This window comes from Pelecanus crispus, chromosome 4 (assembly GCF_030463565.1).
Source record: "Pelecanus crispus isolate bPelCri1 chromosome 4, bPelCri1.pri, whole genome shotgun sequence".
NCBI classification, from domain to species: domain Eukaryota; kingdom Metazoa; phylum Chordata; class Aves; order Pelecaniformes; family Pelecanidae; genus Pelecanus; species Pelecanus crispus.
In genome coordinates, this window is record NC_134646.1 from 2,058,918 (window position 1) to 2,073,007 (window position 14,090).

Below are 14,090 nucleotides of genomic sequence, written 5' to 3' on the forward strand. Positions count from 1 at the left end.
AGTTATTTACTATGTCGTACCCTATTAAAAAATTAAGTATGTAGTAGAATTTCCTATCAGTTTTTGCTGCTTGATGAATAAGAACAGCACAGGGCAATATACATATTTTTCATCATATTTGGAAGTTAAGTCTTCGTTCATGGCAAGCCCACTGTTAACTGTGGCTCTACACGTGGCCTCTCCTGCCTCCTCCAACACTGTTACACCTGGACTGCAAAGTGTTGCAGTCAACATAGCGTCACCTAAGGCAGCCTGTCACCGCAGAGTGGAAATAAGCCCTGTGCATTTGATCTAGAGACAGCTACCCCAGTTCCTGCACCGGGATATGCACAGAGCCGTTTTCTGACTTGAAAAGGGAGACCACACAGAGCAAGACATTGTGCTTCCTGTTCCTTGGGTCTTTCTGAGGGCTGTCTGCTCGCTGCACAAGCGACGGGGAAGCCTCGAGTCTGGGAGCGGCACCGGAGGAGCTGACGTAAGGCGAATCCACCAGGAAGGACAGCAGCATTGGGACTTCAGTCACGATATAAGCAGCGCTTCTGGAAATGCAGCAAAGCATCTGCTGTGTGACTGAACAGTGGGGCTCAAAACTGCAGGAAAATTTCAAAAAACAGGCAGAGGTGGCACTTTGGGACATGGTTTAGTAGGCACGATAGTGTTGGGTTGATGATTGGACTGATGATCTTGGAGATCCTTTCCAACCTTAGCGATTCCTAGTTTTACTTTCATTACAAAATAATCCAGCCACCAAGCCAGGAAACATGAAATTAATTATTACTCTACCCTTAACTGGTTTAGTGGTGGACTTGGTGCTGTTAATGGTTGGACTGGATGATCTTAAAGGTCTTTTCCAACCTAAACAATTCTATGATTCTAAAGTGAGCTTAGAAGACGACCTATCAAGCTGTATTTATGCACTCCCAGCAATCCTTCCCGAGGCATCCAAGTGGTATCCGAGGTCCAATTCTGTGCTCATCACCATTAAAGCAGAGTGCCAGAAGAAATCTACTGACCAGCATCGTTCTCATCAGCCACCTGCCAGGGTTACTCTCATTTATACGTCTTCTCCCCAAGTGTAGCTATAGCTTCACGCTAAAAACCAGTTCCTTACAGCCTGAAGGTGATTCTTCTCACCTCTGCACCTATGTACCGCAAGTGTACCACGGTGGACGTGAGCAGGCTTAGAGGGCTCTGCAACATGCATCATTTAGCTGATAACATATTAACTAAGTCCGGCTACAGAGAAATGTCATCAATTGTTTGATTTGATAACGGGAAAACACTGCAGCAGCAGCAGCAGCTGAGTTAAAAAAAAAAAAAAAAAACCACACACACACAAAAAAAAAAAACCAGCCTCTCCTGGCTCTTTTCTGGTATCCTTCCGGGCAGTTGAAATCTCTTTAGCCTGGCACAAGATTGCCTTTCTGCTCGGTTATTAAATTAGCTCAAGCAGGCCTGCTGCACGGCAGGGTGATCGGAGCAGCGCTGCTCTCGCCCCCAGCCTTCCCCGTGGCACCAGCAAAGCTCCTGCAGCCCCGGCCACGCTGGTGGGGGGCACCCCCCTGTCCCCCTTAGCACTCGGGCTGCATCCTCGCAGCCAGGCAGGGATTTCCGAATGTCCTCGGATCCGAGACGGCTTTGTTTTTAACTTCAGCAGCGGCAGAATTAATTTGAAGCTGAAGGCTTTTGAAAAATCCTGCCCTTCGCTGGTCCCCAGCCCCGCCTGCCCTCACCCCGGGCGATCTTTGAGGATGCTCCGTGTTTGTCTGGCTAAGGGTGAATGGAGAGGGAGGATGTACTGCCAGGAACACCAACGGGGGGTAACGCTAAACCGGGCTATGAATCCGTAACGAGCTCTGCCAGGCGACTCAAGGAAGTAGAAAAAAAAAGGAAAAAAGGCTCATGAAAAGGCATGAATTATTGATTCGGCAGGAAGAAAACTGCTGGAACAATTCTACTCCTGCACGCTTCAGTCAGGATTACCACCAGACAAAATATTAAATAAGCATCAAGGAGCACTGCGGAGGAAGCCTGGAAAAGTGCTACCAGTTCTTCCATGAATAGTGTTTTGGAGAAAACTGGTGATAAAAAAAAAAATAACGGGAAGGTGGAAAATCCACAATAAAAGTTCAACTTTGCCAAACAGGTTGGTCGCGCGCTTACGCGCGTTGCTCAACACGCACGCTGTTGGCCCACACCCAGGGGCCTTTCGGAACCAGAACCGACAAGCAGGATCTCAAGTCCCGCGGCCGAGGGGACCAGCCCCTTTATCATAGAATCATCGAATTGTTTAGGTTGGAAAAGACCTTTAAGATCATCAGTCCAACCATCAACCTACACTGCCAAGTCCACACTAAACCAATCAAGGGTAGACTAGACTGAACCATGTCCCCAAGTGCCACCTCTGCCCGTTTTTTGAACGCTTCCAGGGATGGGGACTCCCCCACCTCTCTGGGCAGCCTGTTCCAGTGCTTGACCACCCTTTCCGTAAAGAAATTTTTCCTCATTTCCAACCTAAACCTAGCCTCCCCTCTGCCCGGCACGTCAAAACAGCACGACTAATTTTGAAGAGCTATCGTTATAGTTGGGTTTCTCTGCTCCAAATGAGTTTTGCAGCACCGCTCGCCGCTCTCTTCAATCATTTATCAGACAGGTGATGGGAAGGGTGCAGCCAGCACTTACGATCCATTTTGAACCATTCCCTGAAGAAGCTTCAGAAAGTCTCGAGCAGCACCTGAGAGCAGGGAGGGAGGCAGGCCGTGCAGCTGGAAGCACTATATTCATTTTCCCTGCGCTCTGCTGAATTGCGCACCGCTCCGACCCAACCACTAATGTGATGTTAAAGGCCACCGATCTCTGATGCTGCACTTGCAAGAAGGCACGGCAAGCTGAAAAATCACCACTTCCCTAAATGTATTTGAACACACCGTTATCCCCAGCGTCACTCGGGGTTTATCGGAAAGGAAAGCAATCCCTAAGTACATGCGGCTTTCATTGCACATCTTCGTTTGCTCCCTGGCACGTTACTGTGCCGTAGAGCTGCCTGCCCAGCAGAGCAGGCTGCTGCGCAGCCTGCGAGGCAGCTCCCAACCGCTGCAGTTTCCAGCCTGAAACGCAGGTGTGAAGGCAAGGCAAGGGGCCAGCTCGCAGGCCTGGGAAGCGGGAAGGAGCGGCCACAGTCACCAGGGCCAAGAGAGCACCCAGGTTAGTTATGTGCCCCTGGACCTCCTGCCAAGGTATTAAAAAAACAATTTAAGGGACCAAGTCAGACTGATTTTTCCTAAATCACTCAGCATCAAATACTTTTTGAAGGATGGAAAGCTTCAAACTGATGGACTGATGGTCTTGGAGGTCCTTTCCAACCTTAATGATTCCTAGTTTTTACTTTCATTAAAAAATAATCCAGCCACCAAGCCAGGAAACATGCAATTATTACTCTCCCCTTGATTGGTTTAGTGTGGACTTGGTAGGGTAGGTTAATGGTTGGGCTGGCTGATCTTAAAGGTCTTTTCCAACCTAAACGATTTTAGGATTCTTCCTTTCTTTTGGGAGCACCCAGCACGACCAAGAGCACAGCTGCCCAACAACCAAGAGCAAGAGAAGATGCAAAGGAGCACTTGGCTGAGCAAACGCGTGGCTCCTGCCTGTGACCCCTGGCACGCTCCGCGAAGTACTTTGCAGGCTTGTCCAAGGCGAGAGAACACCCAAGGCAAGTGGAAACTCCATTAAATGAGTCATTAGCTGAAGCATCAGAAACACAGAGCTAACCAAAACCCCATGATACAGCAGTAAAATTATAACTGGAGAAGCCCTTTGGCTAATCGCATTACTGTAACGATGCTCCAGTCTCTGCAAGGAACATGCAGGCACCAATCTTTGGAACAATCTGTTTGCCCTTATGTGTCATAGTCCTATTTGATCACCCCTAGCCTAAGGAAGAGCTCCCGAACGGAAACCTCCGGCTGTGTGAGCCGGAGTTCAGGTAAAACACGCCACATGTTCAGGAGCAGCCTCCTTGGAAATTGAGGTTGCAAGCCTACGAAAGCTTGAAATCAATTGCTCTTTGGGGACGGAGCTCTGCGGTGTGCCATATGGCATCAAGAGCTGCCTCCGCACAGGATGCCTCGGCGATCAGCACCTGCTGACTTGGGCTGCTCGCCCGATTCGCGTTGCTTGGACTGCAACCCCCGTTGCACGGGGAGAGTAGTCCCGGTGAACCGAGACGGGACGCAGCTAGTCCGTTCACGTGCCACCTTGCACTGCCTATTTTACACAGCGTAAAGCTTTCGCAGCTACGCCCTGTTTGAAAAAATCAGCCCTGTGTGAAAGGAGGGCTGGGACAAAAGAAAACCCTGACGGGTTTCTAACGTCACGAACGCGAAGCGGGAGGCCGTGACTCGTCTGAGCTTTTCTGCTATGGGTAGAGCAGCTGCCTTTATGGGATATCACCGCTGTCCTCGCCTCACAGCGCCTGCCGAGTTTGCAGCAGGGAAGCCCCCGCCTGCTTACAGCAAAAGGAAAAATAAAGGAGAAACGTTATTCGGGTCTAATGCCATTACGTAGATACAGTAGGTAAGTAATAATCCCTGTCTCATCCTTACAATAACAATATTAATACAACAAAATCAGAACGAAAGCTTACGTGGGCATGAGAAATTGAGATTGCTGACTATCTGGCAAATATAAAAAAATTGTACTTAAGGAAGGTTAATTCCCCAAGGAATGTAAATCTGCCTCTGCCTCTCTGTTTTTCTGTATCTGCCCACAGACACGTTTAAGATGACCTTCCCATAAATTATCCCACGAACGCGTACCTCAAGGGATACCTTCAACGCTCCGTGTTTTCTCTATGCACAGAATTCCACTACCCAGGAACGCTTTAGAGGTGCGCTGCTGATACACCGCGGGGAGAAATGATGCAAGCAAAACTGCTCGCTGCAGCAAGAGAAAAAGGCCAAAGTAAATGAAATTCCAGTAAACTAAACTTCCTAGAAACTTCTCCTTTCCTTCAGAAAGGTGGCACTGATCTCTACTGGGAGACAGTCATTTTCATTTGAGCGCCACAGAGTGAAAGTAGGCCATCCAGGCTGACAGACCTAAAAATTAGGAATGTCTGCTTGTGACTGTGGCGACGAGGAGACGTTCAAACAGGAAAAGCAGCAAATCAGCCCCACCATTAATCACTAGACTTCATTCCAAACAGTGGGATCCCACCAGCGCCTTCCCCGTCCATCGCTCCCCCGGGAAAGGCAGGAGGGTTTCTCTCAGCAAGGCCAATTTCTTTTTTAACTTTAGAGCCGGCTTTGGCACAGATTCCCTGTTGATATGGAAACACCGGCTTGAATAAACAGTGCACAACAAATAAGAAGGGTTTTGTGCCTCTCTCTGACTGACCATATTCATTCAGAGCCGGTTTTTGTCCCATATACAAGCCCTTCACAAGCGGAGATAACACCAGGTCAGTAAACTCCCCTTGTATCAACATATATTCATTTGCTATATGCTATTGCATCAGCTCAGTAGTAACAGGTCCCTGATAAAACAGATTTTTCTTTAAATGTCCCCTTTATTTCACATCTTGAGCATTACCGAGGCCCTAGCGATTCAGCCATTCGGAGCTGCCAAGGACATTTTAGCAGAGCACGACCAAAGGATTTCTCACGGGAGGAGGGACAGCGCTGGGAACTTCCCCAGCTTCCTATGGGCCACTTGCTCTACAGCAACAAAGGGGCTGATAAAGGCCGTGCTTGACTCTTCTCAATCACTTGCGTTCACGGATAAAGCTGAAAAAATAATTTTACGTATTTCCAAATTATTAAGACTACACTAACTTACACTCCTGGCTCTACCACCACAAATGACAAGCTGTCCCCTGGGCATCGCAAAGAGGGTTAAACCCTTGTCCTCCCCAAAAGGCTGCTCAAACGGAGAAGGGATGTGGCTGCAGGCACGGTGCGGCGCGAGGCGTCTTGCGTGGGACAAGTGGAGTGAAACTCCAAGGTACGTTGCCAAAGGAGAGCGCCGCCCAAACACGGCTTAAGCAATACTAAGCGTAAGCAAGGCTGCTAATATTTCCACAGATTAATCATGTGGGAACGCTTTTGTAAACATTCTCCTGAAGCACTTGTGACTCAGATACTGCAACTACGGGCCAGCGTGTGGCGGCGTAGTTTGAAACTGGCTAGAAAGCCGAAAACACACACAAAATCCTGTCTTCAAGTGCACCGAAAAGAAGAGAGAATGGAGAAGTAACGCTAGCAAAATGTGGAGAAGTAACACTAGCAAAATGCCCGCGCAGCACCGGGCAAGCAGCCGTTGTTATCTGCTCCAGCAGAGGAATGCACGGTGAAGAGCCGGGGCGATCGCGAGCACAAAGCCAACCTTCCAGATGTGTCATAACCCACACGTGGATCCAACCTTCCAGATGTGGCATAACCCACACGTGGATCCAACCTTCCACATGTGGCATAACCCACACGTGGATCCAACCTTCCACATGTGGCATAACCCACACGTAGAACTTTCACCGGTGTAACCACGTCAGTCAACTGGGTGGAAAACCCCCCAATCTCTTGGCGTACACAGCTCATGCCAGCAAAAGGACCGCTCCTCGTCAGTACAGGTCACCCACTTAGGTGGTTCCAGCTGGTACACGCCGTGGGTCTGCCACGTGGACTTGCCAGCACGGCGTAACTGCCCGGGCAATCCCTCCGACGTGCAGACCGGCCTTTCATAAAAAGAAAATCAGACGGGAGCGTGAGATGCCACCAGCAACAAAGAGCGAAGGTGGGGATTCACCCGACCCCCGGCAGACCGAACTGCTGCAGCTGCCCAGCACTTTTCTTCCCTACCCCTGTTCTGGGCAACCTCTGACAAAAGGGCTACTTGCAAGCTGGCAGGAGTTCAGACAAGAGCAATCCCAACTAGGAAGTGGCCGAGAGACATAAATATACCAAAAAAGCTTATTTGCATTAAAAATACAGAAGATGTGTAACTTGGCTAAGATGCACCTAAACCGGCAGAAGCGTTAGATCTTTTCTAACTGTATCTGGTTGACCAATCTGCGTGTACATACAGGTGCATCTCCCCAGCTTTGCTGGAGAGCCCACCAGAAGCACCTGCTTCTTCTAGACCCACCTCTGCCGTGGACCAGATGAGGGTAAACCCCAAGGTCGTCTTTTTTGACAAGAAACCTTCCTTAGGTCCTTCAGTTTGGTGTTATTCAATATGGTGTATTTTTCTCCATAGGAGAAAAACTTGAGCAAACAGCTTGACCTTCAAGGGCTGGAGGAATTCTCCTGCCGTGAGAAGTCCTGGTCTGTACCGCTGATGTATCTGGCACAGAGAGCCCAGAGCCCAGGAGAGAGCAGGAAGCCTGGATGCTGATTTATGAATTGGAAAACAGAAAAGAAAAATAAATTGTCCACAAGTGCCGCTGCCTCTGCTTGTCTATCTAGCTGCAAATGACCAGTACATTAACTGCAGCCAACACCTCATAAAAGAAGACAAATGAAGGCAAATCACTTCTCTGCACTGCTACCTCCGAAGCGGTGTTCTGCCAACGCAAATACGACGAAAGGGAACACACCTCCTCTTCCCTAATTAACCTCACGAACTGCCAAAATGCCAAACAAGCCCAAAGCAAAAACACGATAAAACAGCAAAATCGGAATTCGGTGGCCTTTATTGAAGCTATTTATCATCAGCGTGTTTGAGTCAGGGCCCCGGCGTCTCCTGCAACACGCTCAGGATGCTGACCCAGTCTCTTGCAATCTCCACGTCACACAGTGCCATGAATCAAGCCATCATGCTCATGGCAGAGAGGAGCCGGTTCATGCAAATTACCCGCCTTCAATATTCATAAATAATACACCCTTCACCATGCAGAGCTGTCTGGGTGCTCAGCGCTGTTGATAGCTATGAGAGTGGCAGGAGGAACGAATCCATGTTTAGCTCCGGGGCAAGCTTCCCACGCAGGCTGGAGGCGGAAAGGGAAGACTTCCTTCGGAGCTCCCCTTTCTTATTTTTCAGTTGTTACGCCTCCCGTAAGACAGCACCTTATTGAGCCTGGCAGTGAAAATGGCAATAAAAACTTTCTCCCCCTCTTCACTTCTACCCCCTCCAGACCTTCGCCTCTTGTAGACGTGATTAAATATCCTGTTACGGCGTTTTATCCCACCAGCTCAGCTGGGAACCTGACGGGCACAAAGCTTGGTAACACTTTGGTGATCGTCAGCAGATCCCAACGCCCCGAAATAACAACGTAAATCAAGGCTGAACGTCTCTCGGAGAAAATACACATACTTTTGCTCAACCAGAAATTCTGGCTCGCTGCTGCCTGCGGATGCTCTCTGCAATCTATTCCGTGCAGGCGAACGCCGTACCGACAGCACAGCCGCTTCGGCACAGCTTTGGTGTCCGCTCGCTGTGTTGCCACTGACTGTGACCGACTCTGCGCTATCAAAAATAAAAAATAAAACTCTATCCCATTAAATTCCCTTTCCACAGACCACCAGCCGGGATAACCAGCCTACCAAGAGCAGCTGCTATACGCCGTGGAGGTAGGGGGGCACCCTGTTTTCTCTGTCGCAGGCACGTGAGATCCGAATCGATATTATTGATGCGACTTTTGCGATGAGTAATCCGCAGTTAACGATTTTCTGCAAACTCTGCGTTTTGGTAATTGGCCCTTCCTCTTGTTTCAGCTTTACGATCATTTGCTTTCCATAAATTAAAGGGGACAAAGAGTAACGTGACATTATTAATTTAGCAGACATCCCAACCTTACAAGTAACCCAGGACTTTATTACTTTCAGATTTCCGCATTACTCATGGTTTCGCACAGTTTTAATTCTGATGGCAAAATTATTTCATCCAGTCTCAAATATAAGGAAGAGAATTACACAAAGCCAATGAACATGTTCTAACTCCACCGTTTTCCGTGAAGCAATCTCTCCTTTGCTAAAGCTGCTGATCTAACTGCTTATCGCTCATCCGTAAACACTTTATGTCAAAGGGGAAAGAGAGAATAAAGAAACAGACATTTAAGTTATGGCAAGATTTGTTTGGGGTTTTTTTTTAGTGAACAGCGGTACACTGAAATTGTTTTCAGAGGGCGAGATGACAGTCAAAATTAGTGCAACTATCTTAAGATGATCAGAGAACAAGGCAACCACGTGGGTCTTAACTCCTGCAGCAGGTTGGCTGCAGAGCCCTGGGTATGCACCTCCAGCCCCAGCTCCAAGCACCGCTTGCCCCAGCCCTCGTGCGGCCGCCCCGTCCGGCAGGGCGGGGAGCAGATCCAGAAAAAGTTATACATAAAATAAATAAATAAATAAATAAATATAAAAAAATGTTATCATAAAATTACTAGTGCCAGGGCCAGCAATACGCAGGGAGCAAGGCCAGTGGAGAACCTTTTGGAAACACCCACCCGTGGGTACAACCCGCGCGCCTCTGCTCCCTCCCTTCCCCTCCAGCTGATGGCTCTCGGCCCTGGCAGCGCGGGAACGGGCAGCACTTTTTCGGCTGGTCCTTTGGAAACAGCCCGAGCGTCCTCTGTCCTTTCCTGACGCCGGCCTTTTCCAAGAGGGATCCTAAGTTCATTTTCTTTGTGCAAGAGCTTAATGGTTACCCACTAAGAAGATTAACTCTAAAAAGTGTATTAAGAAGGCAAAGAGTATGAGAAAAACAAAACAAAAGCAAGATCAAAGTAAATCCAAAGTAAGCATAAAACCATCCCTTCTGTAAGGGTAGAGGAACCAACCTCACAACACTTAGTACGGGTAAATCTGAGTGCTAGCTATGATTTTAATAAAACCGTACCTCTTGGTATTACCACTGGCTGTACTCGTGTCAGCCTGTCTTGGGACCACTGCAAATATTGTCCCTGTCCCTCAGTGCTGTCTGTCTTCTAACCCATCTTTGCAATCTGCGAGAAAGCCACTGAGCCGAAGGTGACATCTAACCAGGTTCAGCGTCTGCACCGCGAAGCGAAGCCCGGCTCCTCGTTACGCAGGGGTTTCAGTCACGGGAAAGCTGAGGGGTCTCCTCTTCTCTTGCTCCCTTACTGTTCCTCCGTCCCCGGAGGAGGCCAATCCAATAGTCACCACCTCCATCGTGCGCTCGCCTTGGAACACCGCCGCCTTTCCCGATTTCTCTGCAGGGCAGGACAAAACAGCCCTTGCAAACCTCGGGGAGGGCATCCTCCAGGAGGACTCTCTGATTTTCAGGGAAAACCTAAGCATCTCCAGTGCTCCTTAGTACGTTCCACTGCCATGCCCTCGGCTAGATCCCAAGCGATTTTAACACCTCTCCGCCCTGCTGTGACCCAAGCACCCACCACCCTCAGGTGCTGCCACGGCATGGACGTACGAAGGCATCAACGCACGTGTCCTGCTTAAGCCTGTGTTAGCAGGGCTGCTTCTGCAGCTAACGAGGCACTTGTCCAAGAGGCAACCAGCCCACCTAAAACCTGAACCCGCTCTGCAATTCCAGCTCTCTGCAGCCACCGAAAAATAACCTCAGGAGACCGGGCTCGACAACATGCACCTCAAAGAAGTGCCTATGTTTGGAGGGATCAACCTGGGCTTTTCCCTTTGTAGCTGAGGTCCCAGCTGCTTACTGGCCCTTAATTGGATTATCTAAAAAAAAAACCCAACCACAACCCAAGGCACCTGAAAGGAGCGTGGCCCAGGTGACCACGCTCTAGCACTGCTGCCAATTACAGTCCAGCTCCACAAGCAGAGAGAAGCAGCCAAGTGCATTAGATAACATGCCAACACATGCCACTCTTCTGCACAAAGCATTCCCCCTCCCAGAGTGTCCTCTTCTGACCTTCTCCAGGCTTGTTTTGTTGCCTCTAACCTCAAAGGCTGTCCTTGGAAACCATCAGTTGTTGCAAACGTGGAATTGAATGGAAAAATTCAGTACTCACTAGCGGCGAGGCAACCGCAGCACGCCAAGAGATCTGCTCCTCGTTTGGCTCCACAGAGAATGATCCCAAACAAAGAGTTATCGGGGTTGTAAAACGGGAGACACCAGTTTTCAACTTGGACCTTAAAACATCAAGGGGAAAGGAGCAGGGAAACCACAGGTGGATGCCCAGGACCTGCCCGCTTTTCCAAAAAGTACGCGAGGGAACTGCTGCTACGCAGAGGCAGAGCATCTCAGGATGGAGAAAGTTAAATATCACCAGGGTCGGAGGCTGGCAGCTGGGTAAGAAGACTTTCCCAGGTAGGCTGAAAGTACTGGAAGGTATGGCTGCTTCAAACTGTGACGGCTGCTTCCAGCTAGACGAGCGTACAGGGCAAGAGCCGTCCTACGGCACGCTCCTGTGCCCCTCTCCGCGTTGTCATGTGGGGGACAATCACAAAACCCGCCCTGCCAGCCTAGAAAAGGGAGGGCTCGAGGTCATACTGCGACTACAAAGCACCAGCCACCAGCACTGCTCCACCAAGAGAGACAGAAACAAAGAGAAATAAAAGGGTAAAATCTTCTAAGGAACACATTTCACCGTTTGAATCATAGAATAGAATCATAGAATCGTTTAGGTTGGAAAAAGACCTTTAAGATCATCCAGTCCAACCATTAACCTACACTACCAAGTCTACTCTAAGCCAATCAAGGGTAGACTAGACTAAACCATGTCCCAAAGTGCCACCTCTGCCCGTTTTTTGAACACTTCCAGGGATGGGGACTCCCCCACCTCTCTGGGCAGCCTGTTCCAACGCTTGACCACCCTTTCCGTAAAGAAATTTTTCCTAATTTCCTACCTAAACCTCCCCTGGTGCAGCTTGAGCCCATTTCCTCTCGTCCTATCGCTAACTATGTGGGAGAAGAGACCAACACCCACCTCACTACACCCTCCTTTCAGGTAGTTGTAGAGAGCGATGAGGTCTCCCCTCAGCCTCCTCTTCTCCAGGCTGAACACCCCCAGCTCCCTCAGCCGCTCCCCACCAGCCCTGTGCTCCAGACCCTTCACCAGCCTTGTTGCCCGTCTCTGAACACGCTCCAGCACCTCAATGTCTTTCTTGTAGTGAGGGGCCCAAAACTGGACACAGTATTCCAGGTGCGGCCCCACCAGCACTGAGTGCAGGGGCACAATCACCTCCCTGCTCCTGCTGGCCACACTATTTCTGACACAAGCCAGGATGCTGTTGGCCTTCTTGGCCACCTGGGCACACTGCTTGAGGAGAGAACCTCCAGAACCTCTACTTCAGTTCTACTTCGGCGTCTTTCTGCTCAGTAAGAACCTACTGAAACACAGATTAAAGCAGTATTCCGGCTACAATATTGCGAACACTGTTAATTGCACCATTCCAATTAGCATTAAAGGTTGCAGAACTGAAAATTTAAGGATGTAGGGAGGCAGGGAAGTTATTGAAGGCATAGAGAAGTTGTTCAAAGCCTTTCTTCCTTTAAAACACAGGCACACAATACTCTTTTTTTTTTTATCTTTGCAAAAATAGTGATGGATGAAAGAGCTTAGGTCCCAATCCTGCTCCAAGCAACTGTTACAAACTGCCCTCAGCCTCTCCCAGTTCTTATACACTCACAAATAAATAAAAATTTGAACAGCCTCTTTCTCCAGCAGACTCATACCTCACTATATGGCCTCTGTCTACCTTCCAGATGGGATAGCACATTAACGAGAGCCAGTCACTCTGCTGTCAAGGCAAGAAAAATCTGTTCTCTTTCCAGCTCCTGCTGTCGTAACACGATGGATTATTCCCTTGCCTCCTGTATGGCATGCTAAGTTCTGCTCAAGAAAGTTGCCAGGCATCACCACAATTTCACAAACTTTATCAAGACAGGCGTTTCAGTCAATCAGTAACGAAAAGTGAGATCCAAGGTGATTTCTCAGGCCAGCATCAAAAGGCGTACAGTACAAGGGTTCCATTGTGCAAAGTTCATCAGCAGGACACAGGCTAATTAACTAAGCGGCTTTTTGGAACTAGTTAGTTTTCAAGTAACTGTTTTCCCTACAGTCAGTCATTATCTACATTGAAAGTTAAAAACTTTGGAGCGCACTTCCAAACCGGATTTATTAACAGATTTCACTATTAGCACAACCGAAACATCTGTATTTTTATACCCAATTCTACACAAAATGTCTATTATCTGTACGCGTCCAGCGACATTGCAGCAGGAGGGGCGACTGAGACCCTTTGTGCTACTGAGCTCTACGAAGCCTGCTGCAACATTCAGACCTAGTTTTCTGCTAGTCTATCTGTAAGACCCCAATTATAATGTGATTAACGAAATAAAACATAGCAGTCTTTCCAATGAAAAAAAGCTATTTTACAGTCCTGCTCTTTCCCCAGGTGTGGCTGCATATCTTAAAGGAAACGGATACTTTGCAAAACCAACCAACCGATATAGAAGTATGCTACGACTTGGAATAACGCTGAGGTCAACGCAAAACACGTTGCCCCCCTTCTCTTTCCTTGCAAGTATATATTTTTTTAAGTATTTAATTACTCTGAACTCACTTTTCTACATTGATTATGTTGCTGTGTCCCTTTAAGGCAGAGCTGCCCTTACAGAGGATTGCAACCAGCCATCATTTGAAGGACTAGAGTCATTCTCAGCTGGCCAGCATTACTGCGTTACCCAAATAATTTTCCAAAGTAACTCTCATTTGCATTCAGAATAACCATGGGACTAGAGAACATTGAAAGACACGAAAAAAAAAAAAAAAGATTCTCCGAAAGAAACAGTCATGCTTTGAGAACAACCCATTTTTTGAACCCAGACAAAGGTTTTTTTGAAATTTGCACAGAGACCTTATTCAGCAACCAGTTTTCTAAGAGTTGAAATAAACTCACTCGTAGCCCTCAGACACTTCAACTCTCAGAAAGGACGAGAACACACACAAAGAGAGCCCATATGATGTACCGGAACTGCTACCCTACTCTAAGACATTGGTCAAATTGGTGGAGACTTGGCACTAAAGGCCAGTTTTAACTTTATTACCCATCTCCGTTGTTGGAGCTGTTCTTCCACGGTTACCTGTCAGCACGGTTGCCTTGCTGAAGCGACGCAGAGCTGCACAGGGTGAGGTAGCATCTTGAACTCCAGCAGCCGCT

General features: G+C 48.4%; 1 protein-coding gene across 1 annotated transcript in view; it reads right to left on the reverse strand.

Moving 5' to 3' along the window:
* The window catches only part of SLC4A4 (solute carrier family 4 member 4), a 168,104-nt gene that overhangs the window by 61,310 nt on the left and 92,704 nt on the right, over positions 1-14,090 (reverse strand). The window lies entirely within an intron of this gene.